We start from the raw sequence: 12,897 nt of genomic DNA, 5'->3' as shown, positions 1-12,897 counted from the left end.
CCACAGAGATCTGCTGGACTAGACATTCATCTTTTACGACTTCATAGAGGTTTCATTCGGAGAAGGCGATGGCACCCCACTCCAGTACTCTTGCCTGGAAAATCCCATGGACGGAGGAGCCTGGTGGGCTGCAGTCCACGGGGTCGAGAAGAGTCGGACACAACTGAGCGACTTCACTTCCACTTTTCACTTTCATGCATTGGAGAAGGAAATGGCAACCCACTCCAGTGTTTCTGCCTGGAGAATCCCAGGGACGGGGGAGCCTGGTGGGCTGCCGTCTATGGGGTCGGACAGAGTCAGACACGACTGAAGCGACTTAGCAGCAGCAGCAGCAGAGGTTTCATTATTCTTTCTATACCATTTCAGAAAATATATTTTGAGCTAGTGAGCCATCTGCTCACACTGTGGGGATAAATAAAATACACTCCTAAAGGATGCTTAGAAAAAAGAACTCACTAACACTATATCCTCATTTTATATGGTAGCAAATGAAGTAAGTCTTTAAAATAATCAGACCAGTGGTATGCACTATTTTAAATTTAGCCCAGTATGATTCACAATAAACAAAATGCAATATGACTCTTCCAGAAGATGGGAGAAGTAAACAACACACATTAGTGAGAAAATGCCACTGTAAAGGAAATCTGACTTGTCTTAGAAAATTAAGTAGAGCATAAAAAATTTGATACAGCGAATCAAAGAAAAATGTCAATAAATTCTTACTATAGCTTCAAAGGGACACTGGCAAATGTAGGCTTACTTGGCCTAGACAGCACAGTGGCCACTACATGTGAAAAAATTCAAGAAATAAAAAATTCATAAAAATATAACACAAAGTATTTTATCATATTTTAAATGAATCATTAGCTACTCTGCTTATTCTAGCATATTCCACCTACATACAAAAGGATCTGAATTAAGCAGGTTCTACTTCAATTAAATAAATCGCATTTCAAAAGTAAAGAAAACGTCTTCTCAAAGTATGTAGAGATTTTAAAATTTATCAAAGCATTTAAGAAAAGAGGCTCAATCAGATAACTATGAGCTGCAGAACTGTTATAAGCACATGAAATACTTTTATGAAATCACCTGTAACTGAGTTATCTTTTGATGTCCTAAGTTTGGAAGGTTTGAGAGACTTATTTTTATACTAGAGTAGAAAAACAAGCTTTTTTTTAAAAGGGAACAAAGAAAATGGAATATATTATACCCAAAGTAAAGTAAGATATAAAAAGGAAGTAAGAAAAACTGTAGTTAAATATTGGTTTTGAATGCATGGGATGATGAGTTTTCTTTTTGGGTTTTTGATGTGAAATTGATATTGTTTTAAGTTTCTTTGTATTATAAAAGAAACACACACACATATACACATGGTAAACATGTATATCAAACACCTGGGGTGCAAAATCCCCCATAATATCATACTTAGAAGCAGCACCTTTCAACAATATGGCATCCAGCCAGCTAACCTCAATCCTACACATTCTTTAGATAGCTGAGATTCTATTGTGTAGGCAATTTTGTATTTTTTTTTTACAGATAATATTATATTTGTGTTTTAAAAATATTTGTAAAGAATATGAATAACATTCATTCACAAATTTATACATAGAGGCATTGTATTAAATGAGTCATGAGCAAATTAGCTTATTTATAGTGTATTTTACTTACAAAAGCCTCTGAATTTTGTAGATGCTATCTCAATTGATATAAACCAGTTTTAAAACTGAATGAACTGTCTCCCAAAAGGACATAGATTTTAAGTTCTACTCATGCACACAAAGTTTATTTAATCATTTCCCTTTCTGTCCTTACAGCTATGTGTGTATGTGTTCAGTCACGTCTGACTCTTTGTGACCTCATGGACTGCAGCCAGCCAGGCTCCTCTGTCCATGGAATTTTCCAGGCAAGAATACTGGAATGGGTTGCCATTTCCTTCTCCAAGAGATCTTTCTGATCCAGGGATCGAATCTGCATCTCCTGCGTTGCAGGTGGATTCTTTACTGCTGAGCCACCTGAGAAGCCCAAATGAAGGCAAACAGGTCTGTACATAATGCAAAGTTATTTCTTTATGATAGAGTCTCAAAAGTTAAATTTGTAAGGTAAATAATATACATTATTTTTAAAGTTCTCAATGAAAATAAGCAAACTGCTTTCCTGAAAGACTGTGCCACCTTATGTATTTCCAGAAGTCACAGGTCAAAGTGATGGTTTAGAGCTAACATTGTTTTTAGTTCTTCAAGAAGGACCTGCAAAACTGGGCTTATGCATAAAAATAAACTGATTACTTAAAACGTGCCATTTCCTTCTCCAGAGGATCTTCCCGACCCAGGGATCCAACCCAGGTCTCCCGCATTGCAGGCAGACGCTCTACCGTGTGAGCCACCAGGGGAGCCCTAAAATATGCTATGGACAAGTTATTATGCTAGACTCCAAGAACACAAAAATAAATACCGTATTCTTTCCTTCACAGATCTTCCACACCCTCACAATTTAGAATGTGTATGCATTCCTGTGTGTGTGCATGTGTATCTGTTTGTGATGGCTGGGGTGGTGGGCTAAGGACAAAAACTGAGTAACCAAGAGTCACACGCTTTATTTTACTTGACGGCTTTGACTTTAGCCCCTCTTGCTTACTGAACTATAAAAGCCATTCTATAATGAATCCATGACAGAAAGTCCAAAGCAACTGATTGGTGACTCCATAAATGGATTTCATCAAAGTTAAAAAGCAGATGGCCTCAATGAAACCAAACAACTTTAACATTTCTTTTTATTTTATTTTATTTTTTACTTTGTAAGCTCTACTTAATAATCATAAAATACATATTGAACATCTGCTGTGTGTCAGATACTATTCTAAGCACTTAGCATACTTTGACTAATTTAGAGCTGGCAATACCCCTATGAGTTAAGAACCTATCAATTCCCTCATTTTATATCTGAGAAAACCAAGGCCACATTGCTAGTAAGTGGCAGAGGTGGGATTTGAATCTTTGTGCACCGAATAAGGAAATGCACAGTAGGTGTGCTTACTATAAGGTGGAGACTTGGAAAACATGAACCAGTCCTGGCTATGTATGTTTCTGTTTTGGCCTACAGGTTGTGAATACTGTGAGGTCAAGGGTTATGACTAGAATGTCTTTATGTGGCTTTCCTCCAATTAGTTACAGTTAATAATTAGTTCCAGTTCTATTATATTCACATAAAAATACAAAGACACAAAAGACAAAAACAAAAAGTAGTAACGTGGGGAGTAGACAGTCTCTCTCCAGGATTATTTGCCAAATTAAAGGCAAAGCAGAGGGACTTCCCTGGTGGTCCAGTAGTTAAGACTGCAGTTTCATTGCAGGGGGTGCCAGGTTGATCCCTAGTCGGGGAACTAATATACCATATGCCTCATGGTGTGGCCAAAAAAATTGTTTTTAATTAAAAAAAAAAATCTGTTCAGTTGCTCAGTTGTGTCTGACTCTTTGCAACCCTTCTTTGCAACTGTAGCTCGCCAGTCTCTTCTATCCATGGGATTTTCCAGGCGAGAAAACTGGAGTGGACTGCCATTTCCTTCTTCGGGGTGGGGGGAGAAATATATATACATATATACACACACACACACACATATATATATTTAAATCAATATAGATAAATGCTTATAAGATTTTTTTTCAAAAAAGGTTTAACAAACATAAACGAAGTCAGAGCAGAGGCTTTGACACTGTGATGTGGCTTTATAAGCTATAGATTTAATAGCCTGACAGTTTTAAATAAGTTCTCTGTATATCACAGGGCTCAATGTCTCCAAATCAACCTGCTTCTCTAGTTTCAGCATTGAATGAATGCACTTGGGTTACTTTGACCTACGGTGCTGGGGAAGCCACAGGCTTGACACTAATGTGAAAGGCAGAGATAAGGGGGAAAAAATGCCAGAGAGAAATATATGACATAAAGGAATCCCTTGAGACTATCTGTATCTTAATGCTTCTGACCCCTCTCAAAATAGGAAAACACTATTTTAAAATATTGAAACACAAATAGTTCCTAGAATTGAGTATAGGAAAAAAAAAAAAACGCTCCCTATTTGTAATATATTTCAAGTTTGCTATGCCAGTGGCTATTAGGTAACCATTAAGAGATGCCTCCTAAAGAAAAGGGAACCCTCTTGCACTGCTGGTGGGAATGTAAATTGGTGCAGCCTCTATGGAGAACAATATGGAAATTCCTTAAAAAACTAGGAATAAAACTATCATATGACCAAACAATTCCACTACTGGGCATATAACCTAAAGAAACCATAACTGAAAAAGACACATGTGCCCCAATGTTTTTTGCAGCACTATTTACAATAGCTAGCACATGGAAGCAACCTAGATGTCCACTGACAGATGAATGGACAAAGGAGTTGTGGTGCATATACACAATGGAATATTACTCAGCCATACAAAGGAACACATTTGAATCGGTTCTAAAGAGGTAGATGAACCTAGAGCCTATTATACAAAGTGAAGTAAGTCAGAAAGAGAAAAACAAATATCATATATTAACACATAGATATGGAGTCTAGAAAGATTGTACGATGAGCCTATTTGCAGGGCAGCAACGGAGATGAAGGGCAATGGAGACTAGTGGACACTGCGGGGGAAGCAGAGAGTAGGACGAACTGAGAGAGTAGCCCTGAAACATATACATTACCATCTGTAAAACAGATAGCCAGTGGGAATTTGCTGTATGACTCCACAACACAGGGAGCTCAAACCCGGAGCTCTGTGACAACCTAAAGTGGTGAGACAGGGTGGGAGGTGGGAGGGATGCTCTAGAGGGACGGGACACATGTATTAATATACCTATAGCTGACTCATGTTGACATATGGCAGAAACCAATACAACATTGTAAGGCAATTATCCTCCAATAAAAAAAATTAATAATAAAAAATAAAGAAACAGAAGAAAGATTAAAAAAAAAGATGCCTCCTAGGAACTTAAGACTTTGAGCTCCCAATGCAAAGGGGCCTGGGTTCAATCCCCAGTCAGAGAACTAGATCCCACATGCTGCAACTAAAGACTTCACATTCCACAACTAAAGATTCTGCATGCTACAGCAAGGATCAAAGATCCCACGTGCCACAACTAAGACCCAGAACAGCCAAATAAAGAAATGTTTTTCTTTAAAAGAGATGCCTCCTCATGAAAGGCAAACTTTCAAGGGTAAGGGTGTATACGCTCTAAGAAGAAATTCATTATAATTCACACTTAAGAAAGACTAGACTTAGCAATTTCATAATATTTCTCAAGAGGTCAAACACTGGAAAAACTGACCTTGATATCCTTAAGTCCACTGGGGTATAAGAGCAATATTCACTCCAGATCAGATCAGATCAGTCACTCAGTCGTGTCTGACTCTTTGCGACCCTATGAATAGCAGCACGCCAGGCCTCCCTGTCCATCACCAACTCCCGGAGTTCACTCAGACTCATGTCCATCGAGTCAGCGATGCCATCCAGCCATCTCATCCTCTGTCGTCCCCTTCTCCCCCTGCCCCCAATATTCACTCCAACTGTCTATCAAACTCCAATTCTTTGAACACATATGACCTCCATCTAACTACACAAAGCCATGCAACTTAAATAGATCTCCCCAATAGAGATGGTGTATAACTAGCATATCCATCTCTATCTGAATGTTGACATTGGCTGCAATCAAGTATCTTCACACAGTAACTTCAGAAAAGGCTTGCTTTCCTGAAGCTGTTCGTGATGAAATAACACATTGCAGGCATTCTCTCTGCATGGGTAGTCTGATCTTCCCCATCTCTTCCTTGTGATTAACTTCTAAGCCTTCTCACTGCTATTTGATTCATTGGATCCAAGGGTGTTCAATTTGGAAAGGAATAAATCAGCATGAACTTCCTCCTCCTACTGTTAAATTATTTCTCCTTATGACCCTTCTCCTCTAGATGTAGGAAGATTAGAGCAAGGTGCAACTATTAAAGGCTATCATTTGTTCAGTGTGTATGTAAAAATATCAATCCATTCCCCAGTAATTTGAGTACTCTACAAATTACACTATACATTTCAGAAATGGGTGTCTTCAAACCTGCAAGTCAGTTGATTCTTTGCAGCAATATCAATGCTTCCCTTCCAAGGAGAAGGCATCAAAAGAGACCCTCAAATTGTGAACAAGTGAGTCAAGGGCAATTCAGACACTGAAGCTTAATCTAAAAATGATACCGATGCCAACTTTATGGAACACTCTAGTTAATTTGCACTTCTAAAATGTTTTAGACACAAATACATCTTGATACTAAAACACTTATCCACATCAAGAACTCACATTAATTTTTTTTTTAATTTTAAATGAAGCATACTGTTCCAAAGCTTTCTAGGCAGAGGGTTAGAGCACTTTAAGTTAGCATTGTACTATGACAGTCTGTGCAACTAAAAGGTGTCCATAGATTTTTACTTCCTGACAGGCAGGGTTGACGGCCCAACTCAGCCCTGAAGCAGCTATAGAAGGCAGACTGTCACCTTTCAGCTTCCCATAAAATTATGGAAACAAAATCTCTAAAGCAGGGGAAGAGACAGCAAGGCGGCAGGGCATAACCTTTAAAAGAATGACACAGCCCAAGGATACGACATAAAGTGATTAGAACCAACAAGATCCAAGAATGTAGATGAGTCTTCTTCCACTAGACCCAGAGCATCAGTGTACACTCGTTGTATACTTACACATTGCGATGTTGTACACATCTGCAAGCTAAATGACATACCACCAGTACCACAGGTCACAAAGTAGGCGGTGGACCAATTCCTAGAAATCTCCACCCCTTCCTCAAAATATTAATAACTGGAATATTCCCCAACTCATTAGTCAATGAAATCACCCACCGCTATAAAAACCGACCACCTCATACCCTCATGCCTCTCTTGCCTTCCAAGATGGCCCACACTGTCTATGGAGTGTGTTTCCTCCCTAAATAAACTCTGTTTAAGTTTAATAAATAAAAAAACAAAAAGTCTCTGAAATATGAATTCGATCCAAGTACTTTTACAAATTTTTGCAAAGCAGATCCTTCCCCCAAACATCAAAGACATACAAAGCCACAACACATAAATAATGTAGACTACTTGGTTGGCTACTAATGTAAATTAGTGTAATAGTGAATTATTAATACTGAATAACCATTATGTACATGTTTTTAAATAACTTCAGATTAATTACTTGCAGATAGATCACTTGCCTAATTTAGTTTTCACATGTAATTAAAACAGATAAAATAATCTGTTGTTAGAATACAAATTACTTATTATTTGTAAAAGAACACATAATAGAGTGATTGAAGTTGTCAATCTTTTTGTAGAAGTTTGAAGTCATCCTTAAGCTATTAGCTTTCTAAGTCAATTTTTTTTTCCCCAGAGAGAAAACAGGTCAGTCTTATCAGAAGTACCACAAATAGATCAGCTTTATTCCAGCTCTTGCTACGAGTTGACAGGTTATTTTCTGTTGTCGTTCAGTTGCTAAGTCGTTTCCAACTCTGTGACCCTATGAACTGCAGCATGCAGGCTTCCCTGTCCTTCACTGTCTCCCAGAGTTTGCTCAAATTCATGTCCACTGAGTCAGTGATGCTGTCTCTAATCATCTCATCCTTTGCTGCCCCCTTCTCCTCTTGCCCTCAGTCTTTCCCAGCATCAGGGTCTTTTCCAACGAGTTGGCTCTTCACATCAGGTGGCCAAAGTACTGGAGCTTCAACTTTAGTGTAAGTCCTTCCAAGAATATTCAGGGTTGATTTCCTTTGGGATTGACTAGTTTGATCTCCTTGCAGTCCGAGGGACTCTCAAGAGTCTTCTCCAGCACCACAATTAGAAAGCATCAATTCTTCAGTGCTCAGCTTTCTTTACGGTCCAATTCTCACATCTGTACATGACCACTGGAAAAACCACAGCTTTGATTACATGGCCCTTGGGCGGCTAAGTGATGTCTCTACTTTGTAATATGCTATCTAGGTTTGTAATAGCTTTTCTTCCAAGGGGCAAGCATCTTTTAATTTCATGGCTGCAGTCACCATCTGTAGTGATTTGGGAGCCCAAGAAAATAAAATCTGTCCTTGTTTCCACTTTTTCCTGATCCATTTGCCATGACGTGATGGGACCAAATGCCATGGTCTTTCTGAATGTTGAGTTTTAAGCCAGCTTTTTCACTCTCTTTCACCTTCATCAAGAGGCTTGCTGCCATTAGAGTGGCATCATCTGCATATCTGAGGTTGTTGATATTTCTCCTGGCAATCTTGATTCCAGTGCATAATTGCATTTTTTTAAACACTGACAACATAGTGGCATATATTATATAGCCAATCCAGCCTGCATTTCTCATGATGTACTCGGCATATTTACTGGATTCATCCAAAGTCTGTGGCTCAGTATATTTTTATGGTAGAAACGATCTGACCAAGATTGTTTTTCTATGCAAGAATCAGAAAGTTCTAGACTAAGCATTTAGTGTCTCTTCGGACATGATCAAAACCAGAAAGAGGGTTTGATTAAATTCAGGGCATATTACCTCCCTGCTGTTGAGGAAAAAAAAATTCCTTAATCCTAATGATCTAGATTGGTTTTCAGGATCAATCAATATCATCACATAGTTATTTGTTAAATGACTTGACTATAAATTACAAGAAGGTGATCTGTTAAAGCTTTCACTTTTGATTCCCATTTTCAAGTTCAGAGAGGATAATCTCTCATAAAGGCTTTTTATGCTAAGATAGAAAATGTCTCTAAAAGCTCAAAGAAAAAGTCAAATAAACGAATTTTATACTAATCTAGGGATATAGGTAAAAATTAAGGATCTCTTTGGAAACAGTCACATATAAGATACTTTCCTACTACAGGGAGAGTCAAGATACAGTCTTCTAAATGAGCTAAATTTGCTTTTAATCACTCAGATTTTTATATGATAAGTTTTAGCACTGAGATCAAAACAAACCAAAAAGTATTAGTATTTCCAAGGCTCTTATCGGTGAACTTTGTCTTTTAAAAAATGGAATAAGAAAAGTGGGTGGTGGAATACAGTCAATAATATTGTAATAAATTTGTATGGGGCAGATGGTTACTAGACTTGCTGGCCATCTCATAACATATGCAAATATCAAGTCACAATGTAGTATACACCTGAAACTAACATTATGTTGTATGTCAACTATATTTCAATTAAAAAAAAAGAAAATTGTGTAGCATTTCCAGTTTGTCTTAAGAGCTGAAGACCTCAAATACTTCTGCAGTATCAACAAGAAGAAACGAAAAAGGAAGGAAGAAAATAAAGGAAGACAGTGAGAGAGGAAGTAAGTGGGGAGAGAAGGAAATTTCTTACTGGAAAAAGCAGAAAATATCTGACCTAAGAGTTTAATCAATTTAAAATATGGTTGCAATCTAAATACGTGGGCTTTCTGAGTGTGAAAACATTCTTCCATGAAAATACAGCATGCTATGCCTCTTGAAAGGACATTTAATGGGAGGCCCAGGAAAAGTTTTATGGGAAACAGAGTCACCTATACACTTTTAGGAAATACAGACATTTTAAAGGAAAAAGATAAGGATGGGAGCCTTGTTCTTTTGGAGTAAAGGCCATTCACCAGTAGTGAAATCTTGACAGCAACTGCATCTGTACAGCTCCAAAGCTATAGTGTCAGAGCTGACACTGCGAATCTGGGTAACACTTACTTGTTCTTCTTTATGGGAGATGAAAATCAAATACAAATGGGAGATTCTGCCATGCTTTCAAGCAATTTCAAGGGGAATGAAAGTGAAAGTGTTAGTCGCTCAGTTGTGTTTGACTCTTGGAGACCTCATGGCCTGTATAGCCCGTCCGGCTCCTCTGTCTATGGAGTTCTTTAGGGAAGAATTCTGGAGTGGGTAGCCATTTGCTTCTGCAGGGAATCTTCCTGACCTAGGGATCGAACCCAGGTCTCCTGCATTGCAGGCAGATTCTTTACCGTCAGAGCCACCATACTTTCAAGCAACTTCTAGAGGAGGGCTATTTCAGTCTCAATGTGCCTCTGAACCACCTAGGGGTCTTGTTAAACTGCAGGTTCAGATTCAATAGGTACAGGGTCTGAGACTGTGCAGGGCAGCGTCTGCAGCATGAACTCACTGGAGCAGAGTCTAGGGCCTCAGCACGGAGGACCCTTATCACCCACAACCACGCACCAGTGTCACCAGAACTGTTGCAACAGGCAGAGTGTTTTATATGTTGAGAGGAACAGATAAATGTACTTTATATTATGAAGGGATGAAATTCTTTCCTACCCACTGACCACTTTCGGAAAACAGAAACTGCCTTATCAGAAACCTCAATAGTGGCTGAGGGTCTCTGCAGAGATGTGACATATTGCCGTAGGTTAACAGAGATAGTACAGACTGAAGGAGATGCTAACACTTGTTTCTCTAGCATTCTGTAGTTCAGGCATGCATGTTTTCAGTGGGACAAAAAGGAAAGAAGATTTAAGATTTATGTGTATTAACTTGCTTTTATGGAACAGTCTAACTGTATAACATCAAATAATACAACATCTGTCTCCTACCAAGTAGCATATTAAAAGGGCAATCACAAACATAACTGCATATAAAGTCATTTTGTACAAACATTTGAAGACTGTAAATTATAAAAGACATATTAAAAGTACACATTTACCATCCTTGCCCCAAGATAGCATCAATTCTCAATCTGATTTTTATTCGATTTTTATTCAGCGCATCACCATGACCCACGAGCAGGACAGTATCATATTCAGTCTGGCTCCTTTTTGCTGAATCATCTCTAAGAGTCACAGCCCCAAAGCAGAGAGTTTCAATACCTAAAAGCAATGAATTTACATTGTTTTGAATCGCTCCACAGTCTACACTGGAAATTTCTCCCTTAGGCTTCATATTTGTCAATGTCCTCCACAAAGCTTGAGAGGTAAGTCATCACAGAGGACCGTCCACTCTAGTTCCATTATTCGCGATTCCTCAGGAATCAGGGTTTGGTATTGGTCACGCTGCCTGCTCAGCAGGGGATGTTAGTCACAGCCGCTGTGGCAGAGCTAGGGACATGGGACGCAGTAGAAGAGGAAGGAGAAGCAACTGAAGTGGAAACAACCTTGGAAACGTAGGGAAACGACCCCTCCAAGGCTGCAGCCAGTCTCTTTCAGCTTCTGGGGAATAGCCATGGAAGGTGGAAGTGACCATCCCAGAGACACGAACACAAGGGGGCGCTCTTGAAACCCGATGGGGCAGCACCGCCTGTGCTCTCCTCACCTCTGCTCCGACGCAAAACAAACATCTCAGGCATGCCTCATCTTCAACGTAAAATGTCAAGAGGACCAGCCCTTACCTGCACTCTGAGGTCCTTGTGCCTCAGCTTCTTACTTTTTATTTTTTAATTTAATTTTTTTATTGGAGTATAATTGCTTTACAATGTTGTGTTACTTTCTGGCTGTACTACAAAGTGAATCAGCTCTATGTATACATATATCCCCTCTTTCTTGAAGCCTCCCTCTCCCCCAGCCCCATCCCACTCCTCTAAGCCATCACAGAGCACCGAGCTGAGCCTCTTGTGCTATACAGCAGGTTCCCACTAGCTTCTCAATTTTCATAACATAGCAGTAATCACCACTCCCCACACCACCACTCCCAGATCGTGGAGGATGCAGAATAAAATAACACGAATAAAAAGACTGAGGAAAGAGAAAGGACTATACGATTCAACGTTATTATTATTACTCAGTGCTTCTGTTTTTTAAATATATCACCTGCATATCCAAGGAGCCAATTGACATGTGGTACTCAGTGAAAAAGCCTGGGGAAAAATGGCAGAAAGGTCTAATTTTTAAATTTGAATTCCATGTAATTCTTGTTGTTTTGTCTGACAAGCCAGGTCTCCAAGGAAGGAGCCCTTCCTTCCATGGAAGGCCTTGTAGCTCAGCTACAATCTGAGCTCCATGGAAGACCAGAGATGCAGGTACAATGGAAGCTTTAGCAAAGACACGATGGATGAATAGGGTTGTCCAGGCTAAGAGAGGGTGCAGGGGGGTGGTTCTGGGAAAGAACTAGAGGCTGGGTGAGGCGTGACAGATTGTTCAACTCAGATCCGGGAGCAGGGCTGGTGAGGATCCGGAAGTGGACAATTATTTCTGGATCGTCCCCATCCTGGAATTCTGGAGCAAGCAGAAGAATCTGGTAGCTTGAAGGCAGTGAAAGGAGGCATAGCCAACACAGGGGGACCATGTAATTACTGATCTTGAACTCTGAGAATATATTGTTTTAAAAATAATACCCAATGAATACAATCTGCTAGGAAGTGGCCGATATTAAGCAACACCTTTCAAGCAAAGCGCTGGCTTCTGGCGCACGCACATCACTGTCACAGGGACTGGCACACAAGTCTGGCCTAGCTGGTCGTGTGGCATGACCGCAGGCTGTTGACAAGCGAGGGCAGGTGCGCCCAGCAACCAGAAAAGGGGGAATCCTGACCATCAGAATGTGAACGGGTGACTCCAGGATTATTCTTGATGGCAGGCTAGACGCCACTATGGGTCGGGGTCATGTTTGAAAAACAGAAACCACTCTGAGTATGTCAAACAAAGGAAACTGGTTCACTAGGGAAAGCTGAAAAGCAAACAGGGGAGTTTGAGGCAACCTAGAGATTAGCCTCCACAGGAAATTCGACCCCTCTTGGGACTGGAGGAGCAAAAAGAACGAGTGTGTTACTAAGGCCCAGAGGCTGGGGCTGGCCTGCGGGACCCAAAACCAGAGTAAGGCTGCCCAGTGGAGCGGAACCAAGAAATGGGCTAAGCACTCCAGAGCTGCCACCCAAAATGAGTGAGAGAGAGAAATATCCAGGCTTCTCCTGCCCCTGCTTATATCAGCGCTTACT

At 39.9% G+C, this 12,897-nt stretch overlaps 1 protein-coding gene across 5 annotated transcripts in view; it reads right to left on the bottom strand.

The window, feature by feature from the left end:
* RNF150 (ring finger protein 150) overlaps nucleotides 1-12,897 on the bottom strand; it is a 281,768-nt gene that overhangs the window by 204,818 nt on the left and 64,053 nt on the right. The gene's annotated exons all lie outside the window — the stretch shown is intronic.

Source organism: Bos taurus, chromosome 17, assembly GCF_002263795.3.
Source record: "Bos taurus isolate L1 Dominette 01449 registration number 42190680 breed Hereford chromosome 17, ARS-UCD2.0, whole genome shotgun sequence".
Taxonomy (NCBI): domain Eukaryota; kingdom Metazoa; phylum Chordata; class Mammalia; order Artiodactyla; family Bovidae; genus Bos; species Bos taurus.
Note: the sequence above shows the minus strand (reverse complement) of the source record. Positions and strands in the feature narration are given on the sequence as shown.